This window comes from Pleurodeles waltl, chromosome 3_1 (assembly GCF_031143425.1).
Source record: "Pleurodeles waltl isolate 20211129_DDA chromosome 3_1, aPleWal1.hap1.20221129, whole genome shotgun sequence".
NCBI classification, from domain to species: Eukaryota; Metazoa; Chordata; class Amphibia; order Caudata; family Salamandridae; genus Pleurodeles; species Pleurodeles waltl.
The window spans coordinates 620,466,922-620,490,722 of record NC_090440.1 but is presented as its reverse complement, the minus strand read 5'-3'; the positions used below and the strand labels follow the sequence as shown (position 1 = coordinate 620,490,722).

At 44.6% G+C, this 23,801-nt stretch overlaps 2 long non-coding RNA genes across 2 annotated transcripts; one reads left to right on the top strand and one right to left on the bottom strand.

Annotated features, from left to right (window-relative positions):
• Positions 1-9,631: 9,631 nt before the first annotated feature.
• Positions 9,632-16,025, bottom strand: LOC138284390 (uncharacterized). The gene is made up of 2 exons (XR_011201391.1): positions 15,791-16,025; positions 9,632-9,926 (listed from the first exon to the last, which is right to left on the bottom strand). It is a non-coding gene; the product is annotated as an uncharacterized lncRNA (long non-coding RNA).
• Positions 16,026-16,673: 648 nt separating this feature from the next.
• LOC138283240 (uncharacterized) lies at positions 16,674-23,521 on the top strand. Its single transcript, XR_011201146.1, has 3 exons — positions 16,674-16,927; positions 21,305-21,453; positions 23,498-23,521. It is a non-coding gene; the product is annotated as an uncharacterized lncRNA (long non-coding RNA).
• The last annotated feature ends 280 nt before the right edge of the window (positions 23,522-23,801 follow it).

The window sequence follows — 23,801 nt, the reverse complement described above, 5'->3', positions numbered from 1 at the left end:
TAAATATTTTAGCCAATAATGTAATACTGTGCCCAAATTTTCACCTAAATTGATCCATGTCATGATTCTGAATTACTACTATTGATGTAACAGTTGCCACAGAGAATGCTTAGACACCGCCATAGGAAAGCCATTTGGTCCTGGAGTGATATACTTTCTGCTTGAACTTGACAAACACTATTATCTTCTCTGTGTGCAGTCAGTCTAAAGGATCACACTTGTTTGCTTGCCCTGAGCTATTGGCGTTCCTGTCCTGCTGTGCACATGTCAGCTCGGTAGAACAGATGACTAACTTTGCTGGCAATGATATCCTATGTGTTTTTAAACTGCTTATTCAATGAAGAGATTTGATATGCTTTGACAAATCTGCCAAATCATAATATTACTGGCCATGTGGAATTCTGGTCCTTATCATGCAAACTTCTTCATTGCTTTTCATTTGCATTACTGTGGTGATGTTATTAGAAATTGGAACTGGTGTTAGGGTTCTGAACAGCAGGTTCCAAAGTAGGCAGTTGCAGCCATGGACAGCTAACCAGTGGTCACAGAGAAATCATATTCTACATCCAATGACTTACTTTTTTTGTGGTGACGAGCTGCAGCTGATACCCGTGCATTCTTTTAGTTGTGTTGTTGCTGTGATGTGTATTCTGGTGTGTGTCAACTCAGTGGTGAATTCCTGGTGTGATTGCCAGGATTGTGATCCTGATCCTGTGGCTGCAGAGGAGGATTGCTTATTATAAGATGGTGCTTTAACTGGAGTGGGCAAAACACACTTTCAACTGGTTTTACTGTGGGCATTTTGGGAACACATTTTGCCTGTATGCATCTTTCTTCTGCACTCCTAAATTGCAGTGAAGCATGTGAGGTGTGCAAAGCATTGTGGACTCGTGGACGTTACCATGAGTTAGACCCATTTTGATTTGGGAGGCTGAAACGCATATGAGATGAGCAGAGCTTGGTGGACTCTTCAACATCATCACAATACAATGCTATTGTGCTTTGATAAATTGTAATTTGATGCCATTTTGATTGATGAAGCCGTAATTCAGTGTGAGGTGAAAGACGTGAATTCACAATGACAAGAAAAGGAAGAGCCTTTTAAGGCATCTAATTGGGGACTAGATAGTGTGGCAGTGTTAGAAATAGCCTCTCTGAGGGTCACCCCCAAATGTTTTGCCTTCTTCCTTTTCTTTTTCTGACCTAATTTTTGCTGGCTTTAGGACTCTTTACTTTACCATTGCTAATCAGTGCTAAAGTGCATATACTCTCTCCCTTAAAATATGGTAACATTGGCTCATACCCAATTGGCATATTTAATGTACTTGTAATCCCCTAATACTGTGCACTACACGTGCCCAGGGCCTGTAAAGTAAATGCTACTAGAGGGCCTGCAGGACTGATTGCGCCACCCACACTGATCTGCCATTGCAAGGCCTGTGTGTGCAGTTTCATTGCCACTTCGACTTTGCATTTAAAAGTACTTGCCAAGCCTTAAACTCCCCTTTTTCTACATATAAGTCACCCCTAAGCTAGGCCCTAGGTAACCCAGAGGGCAAGGTGATGTGTAGATAAAAGGCAGGACATATATCTGTGTGTTTTATATGTCCTGGTAGTGGAAAACTACTAAATGTGGTTTCCACTGCTGTGAGGCATGCTGTGCTCCTTTCGTAGGCTAACACAAGGGCTACCCTCATATACTGTTTGAGTGGTAGATTCTGTTCAGAAAGGGGTAAACAGGTCATATTTAGTATGGCCAAAATGGTTATACAAAAGCCTGCTTATTGGTGAAGTTGGATTTTATATTACTATTTTAGAAATGCTATTTTTAAAAAGTGAGCATTTATCTGCACTTAAAATCCTTCTGTGCCCTACAGCCTGTCTCCAATCCACGTCTGGGCTGGGCTGGTTGACAGCTTCCTTGTGCATTTCACCCAGACAACCACAAACACAGAATGCTCAGTCACACCTGCACACATCTGCATACTGAATGAGTCTTCCTGGGCTGGAAGGGTGAAGGGCCTGACACTTACATTTCAAAGGACAGTGGCCAGCCCTCACACAATGGACTGCCAAACCCCATACTGGGACTCTGACAAATAGGATTGTAATGAAAGGGGACCTTCTGCACTTCAAAGCCACTCTTAGAAGTCTCTCCCATTTCAAAGGCACTTTCGGGTCTAAAAACTGGGTCCCTGACCCTACCAACTAAGATACTTCCCGGGACAGACACTCTGACCAGATCCTGCAACTTGCCAAGAGGAGCTGCCTGGCTTCCCAAAGGACTCACCTGGACTGCTTGCTGTGAAGAACTGCCGCCTTGCTGAGAAGTGCTCTCCAAGGTCTTGGATTGAGCTTGTTTCCTGAAGTCTCAAGGCCAAAAAGACTTCACATCTGCAAAGTAACTCCTTGTGCAGCAAAAATCGATGCACCGCCTGCCTAGCAGTAAAAGAATTACCACATCGCCGACCCGGAACGACTCAACCTGGCTCCCCGAGAGGAGATCGACGCAGCACCAGTGTTGCGACCAGAACTTCGATGCATGGCCCACTATATCAACCATCGCCGAGCCGGAAAGACGGAGCCCGACTTTCTGCGGGAGGAGAATCAACACAGCGTCTCCCATGTGCCAGAAACTCTGACGCATTGCCCACCGGATCGACACAGCACCTGTGACTTTGTCCTGCACACCCAGGATTTCCACGCATCGTCCCTGGGTGTCAACAGACCCCCCATCGCAAAGAGAATTCTAGCCTGCGTGCTGTAATTTGATGCAAAGTCCTTGCCGTGCAGAAAAGAATTGATGCATTGTCTGTGTGCCCCCCAAAATCCGATGCACACCCTCCGTTTTCCACTCATCTCCTCCTCTGCAGTCTCCGTGCGTGTAATTTTGACGCATATCAGGTACTTTGTGCTTGCAAGAGACAGTTGTTGCTTTTAAGGACTTAAGACTCTTCCTATCGTAATCAAAGTGATATTTTAACTTGTGATTATCAAATCTTGATCATTTTGACCTTAATTTATTCAACTAAATATCTCATATTTTTCTAAAACTGTGTGGTGTATTTTTGTGGTGTTCTCACTGTGTTATCGCATCATTTATTGCGCAAATACTTTACACATAGCCTTCTAAGTTAAGCCTGACTGCTCAGTGCCACGCTACCAGAGGGTGGGCACAGGGTAATTTGTATTGTGTGTGACTTACCCTGACTCGGATTGTGGTTCCTACTTGGACAAGGGTGTATACCTCTGCCAACTAGAGACCCCATTTCTAACAGGCATTTTCTCCCACAGCGTGTTTGAGCCATGGAAGGGATTTCTCTGCCATCTCCCTTTTTAGAAAACTCAGGAACTTCACTATTAAACTGGTTACAATGAAATGAAGCATTTGACGCTTACCTTGATACTATAGATGATGAACCCTTCATTTCTAAGACACATAAGCCTTCATTAATTCATAATTTAGGTCTAGAAGGAGGAAGGTTGATATTAAAAACGTTACAGGCACAAGTAGTAAGAGTACTTTTGACAGGAGATTGAGACAGTGAAAAAACACTATGGGGGTCATTCTGACCCTGGCGGTCGGTGACCGCCAGGGTCACCGACCACGGGAGCACCGCCAACAGGCTGGCGGTGCTCCGTCGAGCATTCTGACCGCGGCGGTTCAGCCGCGGTCAGAACCGGAAAGTCGGCGGTCTCCCACCGACTTTCCGCTGCTCGGGAGAATCCTCCATGGCGGCGGAGCGGGGATTCTGACACCCCCTACCGCCATCCTGTTCCTGGCGGGTTTCCCGCCAGGAACAGGATGGTGGTAGGGGGTGCCGTGGGGCCCTGGGCATGGCATGGGCACTGCAGGGGCCCCCGTAAGAGGGCCCCACTGTGTATTTCAGTGTCTGCAATGCAGACACTGAAATACGCGACGGGTGCAAACTGCACCCGTCGCACATACCCACTCCGCCGGCTCCATTCGGAGCCGGCTTCCTCGTGGGGAGGGGTTTCCCGCTGGGCTGGCGGGCGGCCTCCTGGCGGTCGCCCGCCAGCCCAGCGGGAAAGCCTGAATGGCCTCCGCGGTCTTTCGACCGCGGAGCGGCCATATGCCCGCCGGCCTCGGAATCAGGCCCTATGTTTCTATCATTAGAATGATGGATAAAAGATGAAGTCCAAAATGTAATGTGGTGTTGGAGAGACCTACATTTTTACAGAGGGAACAGTGTCCTGAATCTATTCATGACTTTGTCACAGCTTTAAGATCTTTAGCTGTCAGTTGTAATTATTGTGATTTAAAGGATGAGATTAAACATGGCCAGTTAATAGAAAAAAACAATAGCAAGCTTATTCAAGAGAAGCTTTTATCGACTGAAGATCCGATTTGGAAACCACCCTGAATATCGCAAGAATCACTGAACAGTTGGAAATGTATATTCTACTTGTGTGGTGCTGGTGATAATATCTATGTATTGATAATAAGAGAGAATGGAGTTGATGTGAGTGAAGAGGACATTGTATAAATCAAAACAGCTGGGGAAAAGGAAACCACCTTATTGCAATGTGTTGATTAATGGGCAATGGAGTACAGTTAGAAGACTCGGCCATCAAATTATCTGCTTATGGTGAAAAGAGGATTGAGGTAACTGGGAAGTTCATAGCAAAGCTTGAATTTCAAGAAAATTATGCACAGAGATACGTTTTTGTAGCAAAGTACAGTTGAATTTGTTGGGGTGTGATGATCAAGGACAGTTGAATATGATACTTGATCTGAATCATCCTGAATTAGTTATTACAAAAGACAACTTATTTGCCACTAATTCATGTACAGCTGTGGTGAAGGAAAATGCACTTAGTGTGGAATGGGTTGGTAAATTTCCTATGGTCTTCAGTGAACACCTGGGGAAGCTACACTGTTTCCAGCACTGCATTGTGTTGAAGGGTAGTTCAGTACCAGTTGTCCATAAACCACATAAAGTACCTCTGTGTTTGAGACGAGTTGAAACCAGAGTTAGATAAGTTATGTTCACTATCCAATATGAAGTCCATTGAGGGTTCATAATGGTTGTGACCTGTAGTTTTGGTGCACAAGACAGATAAGTAATTGCGATTGTGTGTTGACCTACAAAATCTCAATTGAGATATTTGTGTGGACCACTGACGTTTGCTGAACATTGATGAAATTTGGGTAACGTTAAACAATGTGGTTGTATGTACCTAATTCAACATGTCTGCGCATGCCATCAGATAGAATTGGGAGAATCAAGACTCTAAACATCTTACTTCTTTCGTAACTCCTGAGGGTGCTCTTGTTATATTCACATACCTTTTGGGAGAGCATCTGTGGCATCAGTATTTCAGAGAGTAATGCACTTGTTAGTTAAAGGTCTAGATGGTTTGACATGTTTTCCGGATCACATATTTGTATTTGCCAAGAGTATGAGTAAACACAATTCTAGATCAAAGAATGTAATAGAAATTCTCAAGGAGAGTGGCATGACATTAAGGAAGGACAAATCTAAATTTGCTCAACAGGGGGCTGATTATTTGAGGCATCAAGTTTCCGCTAATGGTATTCAAACAAATTCAAAATTATGAAAGCTATTGAAGATGCACATTTACCATCTGGCAAAGATCAGTTGAGATCCTACTCATGGCTAGTGGAATAATATGCCAAATTTGTTCCCCAGTTTGCACCTAAAACTGCCATTCTTTGTGAGTTGTTGAAGAAGAATGTAAAGTAAATGTGGAGTCAAGATTACAGAAGGGTGTCTGATCAACCAAAAAGGCATTGTAAATGAAACCATTCAACACAAGTGACATTAGTATTGTAATTACAGATGCCATCAACATTGAGCTGGGTTGTGTGATAATGCAAAAACTTACCAATGGGAAAGAAAATATAACAGCTTTGCTTCCAGAGGGTTATGTGGGTTGGAAAGTACTTATCTCACAATTTAAAAGGAATAGTTGGCTATGTGGTAGGGTGTCGTACATTTTAAACTGTGGTTGAGTTGAGATAGGTCCATTATTAATACTAGGCCTCAGTGGGATGGGAACTAATGGAAGTTTATGATGTAGTACAGAGTTTCCACGACCCAATGGTATGTTGTGAGCAGATTTTTGGTGGGTTGCAAAAGTCCAAGCAATGAATAAAAATGCCTTTAAATTATGTATTCATCTGGTCACATTTGCTGTGCTTCAAAGACAGAAGTCACATGTCAGGCTACGTCTTTTTACAAATTGATGCTTATGTTTTTTTACATGGGGATTGGTGTTTAAAGACTCCTTTCACTTTGCAGACAAGAAAGAAATGTAAAGTGAGTTATGTAACAATCTTTGGAGAAAGGGAATGTGAAAGTAAAGGTTGTACAGTGTAATTTTTTTAAAACACACAACAAAATGTAAATACCTAAATGAACTGCACACATTCAGCAATAAGGAAAGCAAAATCGAAGTGCATTTTTTGTAATTCTGAAGTGTGATGGAATTAAAAAAATGTAAAGGGTCAAAACAAATCAAGACACTTTGGCCCTCATCCTGACCTTGGCGGGCGGCGGAGGCCGCCCGCCAAAGTCCCGCCGTCAGGTTACCGTTCCGCGGTCGAAAGACCGCGGCGGTAATTCTGACATTCCCGCTGGGCTGGCGGGCGGCCGCCTTCAGGCCGCCCGCCAGCCCAGCGGGAAAGAGGCTTCCACGATGAAGCCGGCTCGGAATCGAGCCGGCGGAGTGGAAGCTGTGCGACGGGTGCAGTTGCACCCGTCGCGTATTTCACTGTCTGCGCAGCAGACAGTGAAATACATTTAGGGGCCCTCTTACGGGGGCCCCTGCAGTGCCCATGCCAATGGCATGGGCACTGCAGGGGCCCCCAGGGGCCCCGTGACCCCCCCTACCGCCATCCGGTTCCCGGCGGGCGGACCGCCGGGAACTGGATGGCGGTAGGGGGGGTCGGAATCCCCTCGGCGGCGCAGCAAGCTGCGCCGCCTTGGAGGATTCCAAGGGGCAGCGGAAAACCGGCGGGAGACCGCCGGTTTTCCTGCACTGACCGCGGCCAAAGCGACGCGGTCAGAATGCCCTGCGGGGCACCGCCGGTCTGTCGGCGGTGCTCCCGCCGACCCTGGCCCCGGCGGTCTAAGACCGCCGGGGTTAGAATCACCCCCTTTATTTGGTGATACACAAATGATGAATACTCAGTAAAACACAGTTTTCACACATTATTATTTGTGTGCAGCCTGGTTTTATCAGTAAAACTGTATGTGAAAGTTTAGTTGCCATTTAAATAGAAAATGTGCTGTTTATAAATGACAGTGCATTACCACATGATACTTCAGTTACAGTAAAACATTGCTCACCTCTTGTCCATCAAAGATAGATGGGTTGCAACAGTTTGTCGTTCTGAAAATTGGGTTGTGGTTCTAAAACCACTGGGAAGCACAGGTATAGTAGATACCTGTAAGCTTCAACATAGAGATGGTGAGGCAGATTACTATTTAGTCATAGGGTCATGAGTAAATTCAAGAATTAAGGAGAGTATATTGCATTGGGAAGATGACATATTAAGATTTCAAAGCACCATATTGGTCCGCTCTCCAATATGTGTGCATGTTCCTTTCCCAATGAGATATGTAAATTCAACATGATAAACGTTTGGGAGCTAAACTTTACTTGGCAGTGCATTTACTATCACAACAGAAAGAAACTATGAAGTTCTTTTTAGAGGAACATGGGATCAGCATCCTCCAACAGTGTAGAAACAAGGCATATAATACATAAATCACCTTATCACGTGAAGTTGGCATGGAAAGGCTTTGGGTTACAGTCTGGGTAATATCAAAGTGAAGACTAGGAAATCAGAAATAGTATGAAGCAAATAAAATGGCACAGGGAATCTAAGGGAGTTATTGAACACAGTGTTCTCTGGTGGTACCAGGATTTGCAACAATAACGTTATGTTATTATTTCGAGGAGTTTGATGCCAAGCTTTCTTCTTTTAATGACACAGTTCAGTCAATACAGATTCCGTTATATATGGACTGGATGACAGTGGCCTGGTGTGATGATGTGATCTGTGATGATCTTAGTGCACCAGTAGCAGACAGCAGAATTGTTAATACCATTAAAGAATTTGCACCCTTTCTTAAAATATTTTTCTAAAAGCCTTGCATACCAGAGTCCTCTTCATAGTGCTTATTTTTATAATTCACTATGTATAGTAAGTTATTTGCCAAATTTACATCCGATCACCTTATACAGTTAATGTCTCTTCTGGTTCTATCTGACCAGGCACACTTAGAATGCAACCTGTAAGTAATTTTGCTCTTATGCCCTTAATTCCCCCAACAAGAAAATTGCATTTTATGGCGGAAGTTGAATTGGGGCATTTGTGATTAATGAAGAGGGAATATTCTAATTTCTATTTAAAATGCCTCAATCTTTAAGTATGAACAAATAGGAGAATTAATATTATTAGAGGTCTGAAAATGTAGCTGGGAAGTATGAACAGAAGCTCCCAGCCCCAAAAGCATAAAGAATATAAGCAGTGGGAATGTACGCCGTTCCAGTTAACCATTAGAAACAAAATTGAAAATACAAGGAGAGGGGATTTGCCATGCACCCCTCAAAAACGCTGCCGCCTCAAGGGTTTTCTTTAGAAATGTCCTTCTCCCGTCCTCCCTCAAATAATAAAATAAAGACATTTGGGGCATGCTCCGACCCCTTTCCCCAATCATTCCCAATATGAATAAAAACAGGGCTAATATTGAGGGTTTTCCATGCTATAATATCCCTCCCTCTCCTGCCACCCAATGTTCTCAGTTGTTCTACTTGAAACGGCTGCGGGGAATTCCACTGTTTCACCCTAACCTGCCCATAACGAGCCATTTCCCAAAATGAGTACCAGTACCCCTCACCTTCAGAGGCTCACATAATGGAGTAAGGAAGAGCTCTTGTTGCACCTAGTGCGGTGCGAGCAGCAAGGTACATATAAAACACTAGCTTTATATCTAACTGCCCCGCTAGTGCCAGGGACCAAAGTGCTGAGCTGGGAAGAATAGAGCGAACATTCTAGAAGGTCGGGCGACCCCCTTACCTCCCATTATCGCAATCTCCCACCCATGCTTGACCGACAAGTGATCCCAAGTGAGGCTCACAGGAGGTGTTCTCATTACTGCTTAAGGAGGTGAAGCTGGGGGGGGGGGGGTTTGAGGGGTGCGTGTGTGTGGGGGTGGGGGTTGGGAGGTGTTACATCCCCCTAAAAAGTGTATTCTGTAGTAAATTGCTGGGAACAAGTGATTTAAGTCTGTTGTGATGCATCTGTGGAATTTCACCTGCGATTTTTACATGCCCACACTGACAAAAATACGCACTCTCTCTGTTCCGAAGGCCTTAAAAATGTTGATTACTTTGATCGTGTTTCACGTACAAGCCACGTAAGGGAGTGTATTTTGCATGAGGCATGCAGACTCTAGAGTTTGCCAAAGGGCCCATATTGAGGTTACCAAAGGCTGAAGTCATCCACAACCCTGCCTCACTTGCTCCCTCCCCCATACAAGGAAACAACCCTGCTGTGACAGGTGAAGGAGGATTAAAAATGTTCTAGCTATTGCGTCAAGAATTTTAGATTCTATTAAGGACATGGAGGCGAGGATTATGCTTACTCTTTACTTCACTGACAAAACAGCAGCCAATAAGAAACAACATAACTTAAAACTAACATTCCCATGATGCCAAGTCCACCAATCACTACACACTTAGAGCCCATAAATGGCCTGTGTGTCATAGTCTTTCCTCTTTCTTTGCGAATCCAACCTGTCGTTGAATTAGATCGCCGCGTCAGAACGAACTCCTCGAACGTGAGGGACCAACACTTCACTTCAACTAGGAAAGAACTGGAATCCAACCTTGATGCAAAGATGACCTTTACGTATTCGTGTTAGAAGATCCTGTAAATATAAAAGCATAAACTAATATCCAAGTACACTAAAGTGAGGGTCAGCAATTTAATATGGTTGATACATATACCATAAATTGATTATAAATACTTATAATATTCAAAATAAAGATTCATGTGTGGGATAATCCTCGCCTCCATGTCCTTAATAGAATCTAAAATTCTTGACGCAATAGCTAGAAAGTTTTTTATTCCATGTCAAGACCGGAGGCTTCGGATTATGCTAGTTTAAAGTCTATTTACCACTTCTGACACTACATCAACAATGGGTTTGTGATAGAATACCTTAAAAGTGGAATCATTTGACCAATCAGCTGCAGCCATAATATCCTCTAATCTGGCTCCAGTAGCAAAGGCTTTTGAAGCCATAGCTCCTCTAACAGAATGAGCTCCAAATACACTTCTATCAATACCTGCTTCGGCTAATAACCATTTGACCCAATGAGCCAAGGTTGTTGCAGTGACTGGACGAAAAGGTTTTTGTAAAGAAATCAATAATTGACCAAAAACATTTTGTCTGAATTCTCGTGTGCAATCTTCGTATACTTTCAAACATTGAACCACACAAAGCTTCCTATTATGTGGAAAAGAGGGATAAGAAATACATTTCGATGATGTTTTTGTTCGTCTAGTAATGGAGAAAGATACTCCTTCCGGAGTAAATACTCTACCTGATAAATCCAGAGCTTTAACATCTGAGACTCTTCTGCAAGAAAGCAGACATAGTAACATTGTCAATTCTGCCGATAATTGTTTGCAAGATAAACCTTCATTATCCGGCCAATTTCTAAGGAAACGTAAAATAATGTTGACGTCCCACAAAGAAGTATATTTCGGTTGAGGGGGTTTAACCATACGGATACCTCTAAGCAATTTACAAATCAAAGGGTGTTCACCTACTGGTTTCCCCTGGATGTGAGGATGCCCAGCAGAAAGGGCGGAGTGACAATTATTAATTGTCCTATATGCCAAACCCTGGGAGGCCAATTCAGAAAGGAAATTGGCTATGACATGAATCTCTGACCCCAGGGGATCCACACTCCTTGTATTGCACCAACGAATCCACTTCCTCCAGGCTTGCTCATATCTTTTCTGCGTGGAAGGGGCCTAAGATTGGGATAAGAAAAACATTGCTGATTCCGAAACTCCAGGCACTTGCCATCGTCGCCTGAAAGTCTCCATGCCATTAGGGTTAACAATCCCTGCAGAATTAGTGGGTGAAAGTTGTTCAACGGATCCTTGAGAAGGTTCACAGACAATGGAATCTTCACCGGAAAGTCGCAAGACAGAATCATCGCAGAAGGGAACCAAGGCTGAGCACTCCAAAACGGAGTTATCAGAATGACTTCCGAACGTTGGCGACAAACTTGTGCCAGGATGCGAGGAATCATCACGAAGGGAGGGAAAGCATAGAGGAGTTCCCTCGGCCACAGCTGTAGGAAAGCATCCGTCCCCTTCGCCTGAGGGTCTGGTTTCCAGCTGAAAAAACAAGGAACTTGACTGTTCAATCGGGAGGCAAATAAATCCATCAGACATGTCCCCCAACGTAATTGGAGTGCTTGAAATATCCATGGATTGAGCCTCCAGTCGCTGCCATCTCGAAGGAAGCGAGAGTTCCAATCCACTGTCGTGTTGACACTGCCTGGAATGTATTCCGCTACCACCAAAATGTCTGACTGAGGCAATAATGCCAGAATTCCTTCGCTATCTCCGCTAGGAGACGAGATCTGGTCCCCCCCAAACGAATGATGTATCTGACCGCGGAAACATTGTCCATCCGCAGAAGGATACAACAATGAGCTCGGCGAGGGGCAAAAGATCTCATGGCAAAAGCTCCTGCAAGGAGTTCTAGGCAATTGATATGGTATGTCAGTTCTCCCAGGGTACCACCGTCCCCCCGTTTCCACTGGGCCACAACGTGCCCCCCCAGCCCCATCGGCAGGCATCTGATTCTATTACCACGTCTGGACTGGAAGGAAAGATCGCTCTGCCATTCCATGCATCCATATGAGATAGCCACCATGACATCTCTGTCTTGGCTTCCTCCGACAGGGGAACTAACTCTGAGTATTGAAGACCCTTTTGAAGGTGGAGAATCTTCAACCTCTGAAGGGCCCTGTAATGTAGAGGGCCCGGAAAAATCGCCTGAATGGACGATGCCAAAAGCCCTATTAGGCAAGCTAGGGTCCTCAATGATATAGTCGGAGAGGCAAGCGCTCTCCTCAATTCTTTCTTGATCAAATTCCATTTGTTGATCGGAAGAATTAGCAAGGCCTTCATAGAATCTATTAGAAAACCTAAGAATTCTATATTCTGAGCTGGGATTAAACAAGACTTCTCGGAATTGATAACAAACCTGACATCCTGTAGCAATTTTATTGTCCAATTTATATGAGTCAGTACAAGCTGTTTGTCTTGAGCCATAATAAGGATGTCGTCCAGGTAAATAATCAGACGCACTCCTTGTTCCCTTAAGAACTGGACGACTGGGCGCAGACGTTTGGTGAAACACCAAGGAGCTGAGGATAGACCAAGGGTAAGGACTTTGAACTCGAACCAATGGGGACCCCATTGGAATTGCAGAAACGTTTGTGAGGGGCAAAAATTGGAACTGAGAGGTAAGCGTCTTTGAGATCCAGACGCACCATCCAGTCCTTGTCCTCTAAGAGGTCTCTGAGGAGGTGGGTGCCTTCCATCTTGAAATGGCGATATACCATCCAAGAATTGAAATGTTTGAGATTTAGGACCAACCTGGAACTGCCGCCCTTCTTTTGGACTAAGAAGATTGTGCTGGCGAACCCTCGTGGATGAGGAGAAGTGTGTATTATAGCCCCTTTTTGAATGAGAGAAAATATCTCTTCTTCTATGAACTCGCGATCTGCGAGGGAAAAAAGGAGAGGCATAGGAGGATTCTCTTGAATCGGGGAGGCGTAAAATTCTAATTGGAAACCTTGAACTGTTTGTAGAACCCAAGGATCTTGTGTAATTAACTTCCAGGCTGGGAGAAAAAACTGTATCCTGCCCCCCAAAACGACCTCCGAAGGAGGGATAATTCTCACCTGAAATTTGAGGTGTCTTGGTTGGAGTTATCTCCGCGATAACCTCTGGAGGAGTGACCACGTCCTCTGTAGCGGTTGGGGTAGAAATTGTGCTGGTCTGAAGAACCACTTCGATTACCCTGAGAGGCGTATTTGGAAGCCTGGTATCTTAGGCCTGACGCTCGGCCTCTGAAGCGCCTGGCCCGGATAGAAAGGGCGTTATTGAACACCTTTTTAATGTTGGATTGGGCTTTGTCTAGGGCTGTGAAAGTAGCTACATATTTGCTCAAATTGGAAATAAATGTATCTACAAAGAGCATACCATTGGCCGACGAGCCCGCTTCATTATTGACCAATTCTGCTAGCTTAGGATCCAAACGAATGAGGAAAGATCGTCTACGCTCAGTTGACATGGTGCAGTTGGCATTGCCAAGCAGACAGATTGCCCTCTGAGCCCATTGTAACACAGCTTCCATATCCAAAGGAGTATCAGATTCTTTAGATTGGATGGCCAGATCCAAGATTTTTGTTAAGGGACCGGAGACGTCAAGTAATTTGTCCTGGCAGCCTTTCCAGGCACGATCTAGACCTTTCTTTGGGTCTTTGGCGAATTTCCGGAGAAAGGTCGCCATGCTGGGGTCCAGCTCGGGCGTTTCCGCCACCTTACCGAGAAGGGAGGGGCGAGGGCATTCTGACCTCAGTGTGTTGTGCACCTCCATCTTGAAGCTTTTACGTAGCCCGTCTTGGACGTAGTTGGCAACTTCCTGATTAGGAACCCATTCAGTGGAGCGTGGATGGATAATATCCTCGGGTGAGAATAAGAGATTTTTGCCCGCTGGAGGATTAATCTCAGACATAGAATGCCGCGTCTTGCGTTGTTTTTTGCGCCGCAGGGGGTCTGATTGCGAATCCTCTGCATCTGATTTAGAGGAAGAAGGGTCCTGATAACTAGATTGAAAGGATTGCAGAAAGTTAGAGGACGTATCTTGAGGAGGGGGAAAACCTCCATAAGCATGGTCACGTAACACAGAGGTTGCCATTTGCGGCAAAATTTCTGCAGGAGAACTGCCACCTGAGCGTTGCAGGGGAAGACCCACAGTCTCTTTGGGTTCACCAGATTGTAGGCGAGGTTGTTGACTACTTTCGCCTAAAAACTCTGTTTTGGCAAAATTTGTCAATGGTTGGGTAAAAGATTTCAGGGCCTGAATTAGTGCCCAATTCACGGAGTCTTGCACGTGATGCCCTAGTGCCATTGGCCGATGAGCCCGCTTCATTATTGACCAATTCTGCTAGCTTAGGATCCAAACGAATGAGGAAAGATCGTCTACGCTTAGTTGACATGGTGCAGTTGGCGTTGCCAAGCAGACAGATTGCCCTCTGAGCCCATTGTAACACGGCTTCCGTATCGAAAGGAGTATCAGATTCTTTAGATTGGATGGCCAGATCCAAGATTTTTGTTAAGGGACCGGAGACGTCAAGTAATTTGTCCTGGCAGCCTTTCCAGGCACGATCTAGACCTTTCTTTGGGTCTTTGGCGAATTTCCGGAGAAAGGTTGCCATGCTGGGGTCCAGCTCGGGCGTTTCCGCCACCTTACCGAGAAGGGAGGGGCGAGGGCATTCTGACCTCAGTGTGTTGTGCACCTCCATCTTGAAACTTTTACGTAGCCCGTCTTGGACGTAGTTGGCAACTTCCTGATTAGGAACCCATTCAGTGGAGCGTGGATGGATAATATCCTCGGGTGAGAATAAGAGATTTTTGCCCGCTGGAGGATTAATCTCAGACATAGAATGCCGCGTCTTGCATTGTTTTTTGCGCGGCAGGGGTTCTGATTGCAAATCCTCTGAGTCTGATTTAGAGGAAGAAGGGTCCTGATAACTAGATTGAGAGGATTGCAGAAAGTTAGAGGACGTATCTTGAGGAGTGGGAAAACCTCCATAAGCATGGTCACGTAACACAGAGGTTGCCATTTGCGCCAAAATCTCTGCAGGAGAACTGCCACCTGAGCGTTGCAGGGGAAGACCCACAGTCTCTTTGGGTTCACCAGATTGTAGGCGAGGTTGTTGACTACTTTCATTTAAAAACTCTGTTTTGGCAAAATTTGTCAATGGTTGGGTAAAAGGTTTCAGGGCCTGAATTAGTGCCCAATTCACTGAGTCTTGCACGTGATGCCCTAGTGCCTCCACAAGTCTTTCCTCCATTTGATGCTCTACGGGCATCTCTTGCAGTTCTTCATACTGCTCTACATCATTGGCGTAGTACGCCATACTAGACTTCCAAGGTATTGGAGGAGTTAACAGGGGGGGGGCAAAAAACCCTGAGCAGGTGATTAATATAGTCCTTTAAATACAGCTATCAAGCTGTATAGCCGGTTATTTTTATGTGGAGGGATCCACCTGCTTTCCAAGTAACTTTCTGGTTAGAATTACAGGAATGTAATTTAAAAAATGCCCCCTGAGCAAAGCTCTCTGGTATTTTTGCAGCCCCGTCGAGCGGTAAACGGCCGTGTAACTTGGTTGTTTTGGGAATAAATGCCCTCCGAGGCACACGCGCCGAAAGCCGGTAGGAAAAACCTCCGATCCGCTCACCGCGCGTGCACGTCAATGGGCATAGAAAGAGGACAGTGTCCTCTTCACCGTGAGCACACGCTCACAGAAACGGCCTGCTCCCACTCCACGCCGGCAAAAAAAAAAAAAGATAAAAAATGAATAATTCTGTAAATAAAGGAGTCGAAGCTCCTATAACATGTAAATAGTTAGACAACAGAAGCGCTTGCAATCGCGCTCGCGCTCATGTATTAAAACACCATAAATCACATACAAATCAAGCACATTTGCACGCGTCACTTAACTGGCTACTGGAGCAGCAAAGAAAGAGGAAGGACTATGACACACAGGCTATTATTTTTGGGCTCTAAGTGTGTAGTGATTGGTGGACTTTGCATCATGGGAATGTTAGTTTTAAGTTATGTTGTTTCTTATTGGCTGCTATTTTGTCAGTGAAGTAAAGGGTAAACATAATCCGAAGCCTCCGGTCCTGACATAGAATTCCAGTCTCCAAACCCATTCACTCATTGGCCTCTTATGGCATGTGTAGCATATCTGGTCACCATCCCAATAAAATCCCTTTGAATTTAAATAATGGCTCTAATGGGATCTCACTCCTTGCCCCTTCAGCTCACTCTTGCACCTGTCTGATTTCTCCTTTTGTGACGCTTTTTCGTTTTTTCTCCTTTCTCCCTCTTTCCCATACGTGTCTTTTGTTCGCAGTAAATGCTTAAGGCATAAAAAAAAGTGCCGGCCCTCAAAAATAAGTGCGGGTGCTACGCACACCGTAAACAACAAGCACAAATTAAGCACTGTTTAAGCCAAGTAAACTATCAAGCGCAGTTGCCTTGATCACCGGCCGAGCGTTTGCAGCCCTATCTCCATTCTGTATCATCCCCGTGCTTGCCTTTCATCGCACTCGGCAGTCCTCCCCTTTATTCTGAAATCTCTCTAATGTGATTAGTAAAATATCTTTCCGGGGATCTTCCTGGTTAAAAACAACACCCTGAATTTGGAGAATGTTAGTTTCGTGTGGCCCAACCTGACCTCCAGCTCCTGGCAGGGCAGTTAGCCGCAAAGCTGCAGTTGTGTTTTCCGGGTATTTAACTGTTCCCGCGGCCCTTTGTGACGTTGAACGCAGGGGCAGTTTTCTTTTGTTGACTGTGATCGACTGAATTGGTTACAGACAACGGTGTGAAATTTAAGTGATTCTCAAGTTTAAGTTTCCTTTGGCTGAAAATGGGGAAACGCACGGGATCAGCCCACCTCTATTGTTATGGGTTTTGCAGGGGTAACTTTGGAAATCCCCCAGCCGCCCAGAAGTGTATACCGTTTTTGGTTGATAGCAGATTGGAGGAGAGAAAGGATGAGAGAACATTCGGAAAAGCCCGCATTGCTTGTCACCTCGAGAGTAAGCATTTGATTTAAAAAAATGTTTTTGGGCGAGATATAAGGGGGAAAGCCCCTCCGTCTTTCTTTTATGTACAATGGCTAAAATTGAGACGGGGAAGGGAAAAGCCCCAAGTTATGTAAATATTTATATTTGGAATTATTTGTTGTAAGGAGCGCTAAGTGGCATGAAACATTTGACCCTCGTTCGTTCTATCTATCTATCTATCTATCTATCTATCTTCACTTAAAAAAACAAAGATTACAGGGACGTTATAGTATGGCTCACGTTTTAAACGTACAAAACCATAGAAATGTACCTGCTATAGTTGTCTCAAATACCTATACTCTTGCCCCAAGGTAACTGTAACTCACGTTCCCGCCATGTTGATATGCTGATATTTAATAAGATGACGCCATCCCTTGGTTTTGTTGGATACCCATTGTGCTCACTAGCTTTGACTCACATCAGTTTGTGAGACTTTGCATTACTTGGTGTGGCTTACTTTTTGCCCTTCTTTTTGAATTGTGATCTCAGGGCTCCCAAGTGTTTTATGCATGGTTATTCATGTTGCCTCTGTCCCAAGAGCACTAATAGTTCTCCCTTTAATAATGCATTGCATCATGGCCTCTCCAATGTAATACACCTAGGGGTATTTTTGACTTTTGAAGTTCAAGACTTCTTGCTGATCATGTAGAGGTGGTATGCACCTACAAGTAATTTCACCATGTGTCATATTATGTTTACAGACTAGGTTGCATAGACCCTTTGATAAGGTTTTAAAAAAATTTGTTTGTAAAGTGCTTGTACATACCTGTGTTTCATTTTGAGGAGGTCTTGAATAAATAGGCCGACATGCCCTGACTATACATATCATAAGTAGTCTGCTGCAGAGATCCAGAAAAAACAATTGGTTTGTGGACTATAGCTTCCAATAGTGATGTTGGATACAGAAACTTTTTACCCAGTGTTAATCTTGAGCGGACTAGCTCTTGATGGCTCAGAATTGAAAATTTGGGAATGACCGTCACAATTTGGAATCACGTCCATGCAAAGATTGTGCAGCATTGATGATATATGATTTTTGATATTAGTACTAGCAACTAATTTTGCATTTATGATAAACAACACATTTTGCATCATCAAGTGTTAATAGTGCATGAGTGCATAAAAAGCAACATCCAGATTAAAAAATGTTATGAAATCACATAAGTAGGATGGCAATAATACGGCCAATAACAATTAGAGTGTTCTTGTTGATAACAAAAGCTGTCTGATCTGTCCACCTAGATTCATGTTTATTTTGTTCTGCGATCTCCTGTGAGGTGAAGCTGTTTGGGCATGAACTGTGCACTATGCTGTTGACAAAATAGTCAACCTATTTGGCTTCCTTGCTAGCCCCCTTCGCCATGGGTTGTGGGTGATGCAAAATGTTGCTTGTTGGGTTTTCAAGGCCCCGTCCTGTAGACCACTTCAATGACGTAGAGTTGCAGCTGTACCATCTACCTCTCAGTCATGGTGGTAGATTCCTGGACGTGCCAGGAAAGAGGAAAACCAAGGATATGTGTTGGGTGATCACTCAGAACTCTTGTCCAAACAAGTATAATTGGAAGTGTTGGCATTCACACTTAATCACCAGGGCTTCCCACTCGATCTGCACTTAGCTTGTTTCAGAGACAGTCAGTGCTCGATTCTCATAGGTGATGGGTACCCACTCTCTGTGGGAATTCACCTGAGCCAGCACTGCCCTAGTCTGACCAGGCTGGCTTCCATTATAAATTCTGTCTTTCACCTAGGATTAAAGTATGGAGGTGTCCTTGAGTAGAGCATTTTACAACACTTGGAATGCTGCTCCTTCCTCAGCATTCCATGTCCTCAATTTGTTGCCTTTCATGAGTACCTTAAGGGGTTCTGACAGAGTGGCAGTGCCAGATATGAGTTGTCCATATTACGTGGCCATCACCAGGAAACTCCCGACTTCTGTCTGTGACTGGGAAAGGGCGGCATTCTGCATGGTGCCGGCCTCCTTCGGCTCGACTCACAGGCCATCCTTTGAGAACATGAATCCAAAGAACTCGATGGAAGTCTCATAGAATGAACACTTCTGTCTGTGCAGAATTAAACCATGTCTGCTTAGCCTCTCCAGGGCGGCTCTCAATCGGGAAATTGGGCTCCTGGAGTGTCGCTGGGAAAATTAGAATATTATTGCTTATGTTTAGCACACCTTCCAGCCCACAGAGCATCTTCATGATGGTATTTTGAAATGCTTTGGCAGCTGAGGAGATGCAGAAGTTAAGGCAGGTGAAGTTCTGTAGCTCCAAATGAGTAGAGAAAGTGGTTAAATACCAGTTCGTATGATTGAGCTCCAACTTGTGGTATCCAGCATTGAGATTGTGCTTCGAAAACCACTTGGCTCTGTTCAAGTCTGTAATTATGTCATATATGGTTGGAATCTAGTGCTGTTCCCTCTAGATGGCCTTGTTGGGGAGTCTCATGTCGACACATAGGTGTATGGCGCTGGGTTGCTTGGGTCTCAGGGCCACAACCATGAGGGATACCCATGACGTGGGCCCTAGCACTTTCTTGATCACTCTAGCTTCAGGAGTGCCTTCTCAACGAGCAGGCAGAGGTGGAATGGTATCCACTGGTGCCTGATTGCAGTGGGGCACACAGCCAGGTCAATGTGCAGCTTGATCTTGTGTTCTTCAGGCATCCAAAGCCAGTATACAGGTGGGGGAAGGACTTTTAGAAGTGTGCCTGTTCCTTCTTTGGTGACATGAAACTTAGTGCACCTCCTTGTATCTCAGGTCTTCCGCTCCACCCTCAATGATCCGAGCCAACAGCAGTTGTGCCTGCGTAAGTATATATTACTAGTGCCATGTCCATTTCCTCTGAGTGACTGTGTGAAACCTGATGGGATCTGGTTAGCATGAGAATGTCCTTGAGCTTGATCCCAAGGTGTTGCATGATGAGGAGTTGCAGAACTGAGGAGTGGCAAACTTGGATGAGCTGGGCATGCACTTCTTTTGACTGGTCGTTGTCAACACACATGCTGGCAAGCACCCTCCGCCCCAGGTGGAAGTCGTTGATGGTTTTATCCTGTTGTTGGCAGGTCTAGTTTAGTCAGGGTTTAGTTGTGGATCAAAATGAGCACTGAACCCTGCCATGGCCACATCATACTTGTCCTCTCCTTCAGTGCCAGGGAGATTTGCGAACAGTCTTTGTAGTTCTGTACTGAAGTAGAAAAGACCGCTTGACCATGCAGCTGGTCTCACGGGTGTCGCAGACATAATTGTTTAAGCACTTTAGCCATATTCTCAACCTGGTCAAAGCTGTTGCTGGGTTAACCAGTTCATTAAATGGTGGCATTGTCGTCCTGAAGGTGTGCACACTGGTTCCGTTGAGCTTTGGTAGAAGTTGCTGGTGCGGTTGCTGCTGTTTTCCAGCCATGAGTCAAGCTGTATTATTGGTAATCCTCACCGGGCACCTGCTGCATGGTTTCTCTCATTGCCCATCTGACCATATTCAGTTGCACCAGGGTTGTGACAGCCTCCTTTTTAAGATGGCAGGGCTTGCCAGTGTTTCAGTCAGTGTGAGTGTCTGCCATTTCCTTTGGTTATGGCATAGTCTTTTGTACCCTTTCTCTTCTCTTATTGTTTCCCATTGCCCACATGCTGTATGCTGCTCCCCTCCTTCCCAACACCAATGGGGTAGTTGTCAGTCCAGAGGAGCAGTGCCGAGGGGCAGGTCTGCTTACATGGTCTGCAAGGCAGTGCATGGCTCCTGCTGTGAATGCCACTTCCCCGGAGGTGCTGCTTTCTCTGCCAAGCAGCAGCAGTGGGAGCATCTGCAGTCAGCAGTAAAGCGGCTCTGCCAACCTCTGAGCCAGGTAAGGGGCTCCCGCACAGGGGGAGAAGTGCATGATGTACAGTGGGAGGTGCTGGGCCCCAAATGGAAACACCAAACAGGCAGCGCTGCAGGTGTGTCAGGAGCGCTTCTCTCCACTGTGGTGGCTGGTGCAGGAGTGAGGTGGCAAACATGGTGTTCGGCTGGGCCTCCTCACCCGTGTACTGATTGGCCTGGCTTGCAGCACTCATGCAATGAAGGGCACCCACACACTCTCTCCGGAGTGGTCTTGAGCGGTCCACTTCCATTTATTTATCTCCTCGCCCAGCCAAGGGGTTTCATGCAGCGTCAGAGATGTGAGAGTACTAGTGAGGTGGTCTACTACAACAACAGAGAGCTACGTAGATTTTATTGTGTGGAGTTTGGCAATACTTGATATTTAAACACTGTCCTGGAAGAAATAATCAAATTTAGCTGGTTGGTGACTGGTACTCTAGAATGCTTTTGTTCAAGTTGATAACATTTTCTCAAGACAAACTCTGTGGCTTACAGGGATATATGACCAGAAATAAAGATTGTCCAACTCTGATACCCATGTTCAACAAATGCACAGGAGAGGACACTACACACAGTTTTGCAGGGAGTCATCTCCTAACTCTTGGCGGTAAAAGAGGTGTGCAAGGAAATTGTTCTTCAATTTGGTAAGTTGCGAAAGTAATCCTGAAAAGTGAATGAAAACTAGAAATAAGTAACTGCTGATTATGTTTGATTCATGTTTAAAATTGACAATTATTTGAGAATTTGTTAAGGGTCATGTGGAGGTGAGAGCCATGGATGCTTACCCAGGTGGTTATGGCGTCAAACTATAAAGATGGCTATATTTTTGGACACATCTTTTGAGTTGGGAAGAAGGGTTATTACAGGCAAGGTGTATGTGTTACAGAAAGGCTGGCCACACAAAAAAGATCTTGGTGTTTGATTAGACCCTAATGCTTGCCCACAGGTGGAGATCAGGCAATTTGAAACATCATTGGGGTATTAAGAAAAGTTATTTCCAGAAGTTTTTAGGAATACATTGGTTTATTTAAAGAGTTATGTCCATTGCATAAAGTTGCGGTAGGAATCCAAAACTGTATCTGCTAGAGTTTGGAAATTGCAAGTGGGTGTTCAAGCGGCAGTGGATGAGGAGCTGAAAAGATCGTATAGTCCTGCAGTTATTACTGCTGTGGAGCACCCTGAATGGTTGTCCTGGCAGATAAGGCCAGTGGGGATTTATACCTCTTTAAGCATTAAATAAGGAGGTAGATCTTGGATCAGCGATTGTATCTTGCCTTGGCCGTGTGCAGTGAACTCACCTAGACAAGCCGCTGCCGCTCTGACGCCAGCAGGGCGGGTGTGCTCAGGAACTCCGGACCCTCTGAGCCTTGAGGTCCGGGTAAGACTGACTTTGGGCCAGTTGGCCTCAGGGGAACTTGCTGGCTAGAGCGAGGAGGATGTGTGAGCAAGAAGGAAGTAGGACAGGGAACTGCCAAGGAAACACTAGAGTCCTGACCTCAGGTGATTATACAGTTGTTTGTGAATGTCATAGTTTACCTTTGTGTTGTAGTATTAGAATTTTTTTCTTTTTTCCATAAAACTGAATATTTGGCTGGACAATGATTTATTGCAGCTGGACGTATTTTGAGTTGTGTGCCTGTCTTTACTCCCCTGTATCCACACCTTACTCCTGAGGGAGCCTTGGATTGCTCGACCACGTTAGTACTGAGAGTCAAGTGCAGAAGAGTTACTTTGCCCGCTTTCTCAGAATCCATAGTAGGTCAGTCCCCAGGACATCAAAAGTTAAAAGCCCTGATGTAGGCTAAACTTTAGTAGAGCCCCTTGTGTCACAAAGGTCATCAGAATGGGACAGTTTATGTTTTATGTTAATCGTAGCTTTAATAGTTAAACGTAGAAAGCTGCACTGACACGCAATTTAAATGTGCATGTGCTAGTATTTCAGCGTTTGAGCTACGTGGCATTTGAATTTAAGCACACGTTAGAGGGATAAAAGATGTCAATGTGTAGTTTAGACTATAGACTAACATTGCATATAGAAACCATATTGAATTTCAAATGATTATTGTTTTAAAAATATGTGCAAAAGTGAGAGAAATGCAATTCTCTGTAGTACTTAATGAAAGGCAGTAGCAAAACTTTCTTGTTTGAAATTAAATGTATTATTCATATTAATGAAATGTTATTAATGCTGAATTTATAAGTGTGCATATTACATGTGTTTTACCAAAACGTATGAATTAAATACATTATTTTTTTTCTTTTGTGCTAGGATGAGCGTAGACTGTTGAAGCTTGTAGTTTGTGACCATGCTAGAAATGCCGATTCATTTCCTAACGTGAACTTTCATTTAGGTTATGTTCTCATGAGAAGCTTAGCGAGTTGGTAATACGCTCTATTAAGTACAGAGAGAATGTAACATTGTGAAACACAGACTGGTATCACATACAATTGTTTCATGTGTGTGTGGAGTAAAACACATGAAAGATATTGCCATGACAGACCTGGGAAAGAAATGGACTGTTTTAACTTGGAGTGTGGTGATCAATTACTATTGCATTATGCCCATTCAACATGACATGAACCGATACCTTTGACAAAACAGAATGCTTTGTGAATTCTTAAATACTGATGGATATTTGAACTTTGGGCACTCCTAAACAGTCCCTGACAGATCCTTCCATTCCTCAGATGCTGTCCTGATGCTTGGTGACCCTGGTGCTGTCTTGATGAAGATTCCCTGAATGTTGTACCCTTGGGGAGGTATCTTCCTTTCTGCCATTACCTTTGAAATGCCCTTTTTAGGTCAAGCGCGCAAACACTTTGACCTGCTGAAAGTACTGTGGGCTTTTAACCACACTTGTCTCACGCCCATCACTTTCATTTGGTCCTGGGCTTGCCTTTCAAAAATCACTTGATGTCATTTATAAATGCTTCACATTTGTCCCGCCATGAGACTGTTTTTGTCACGCCTTGCAGAGTGTCACTATTACAA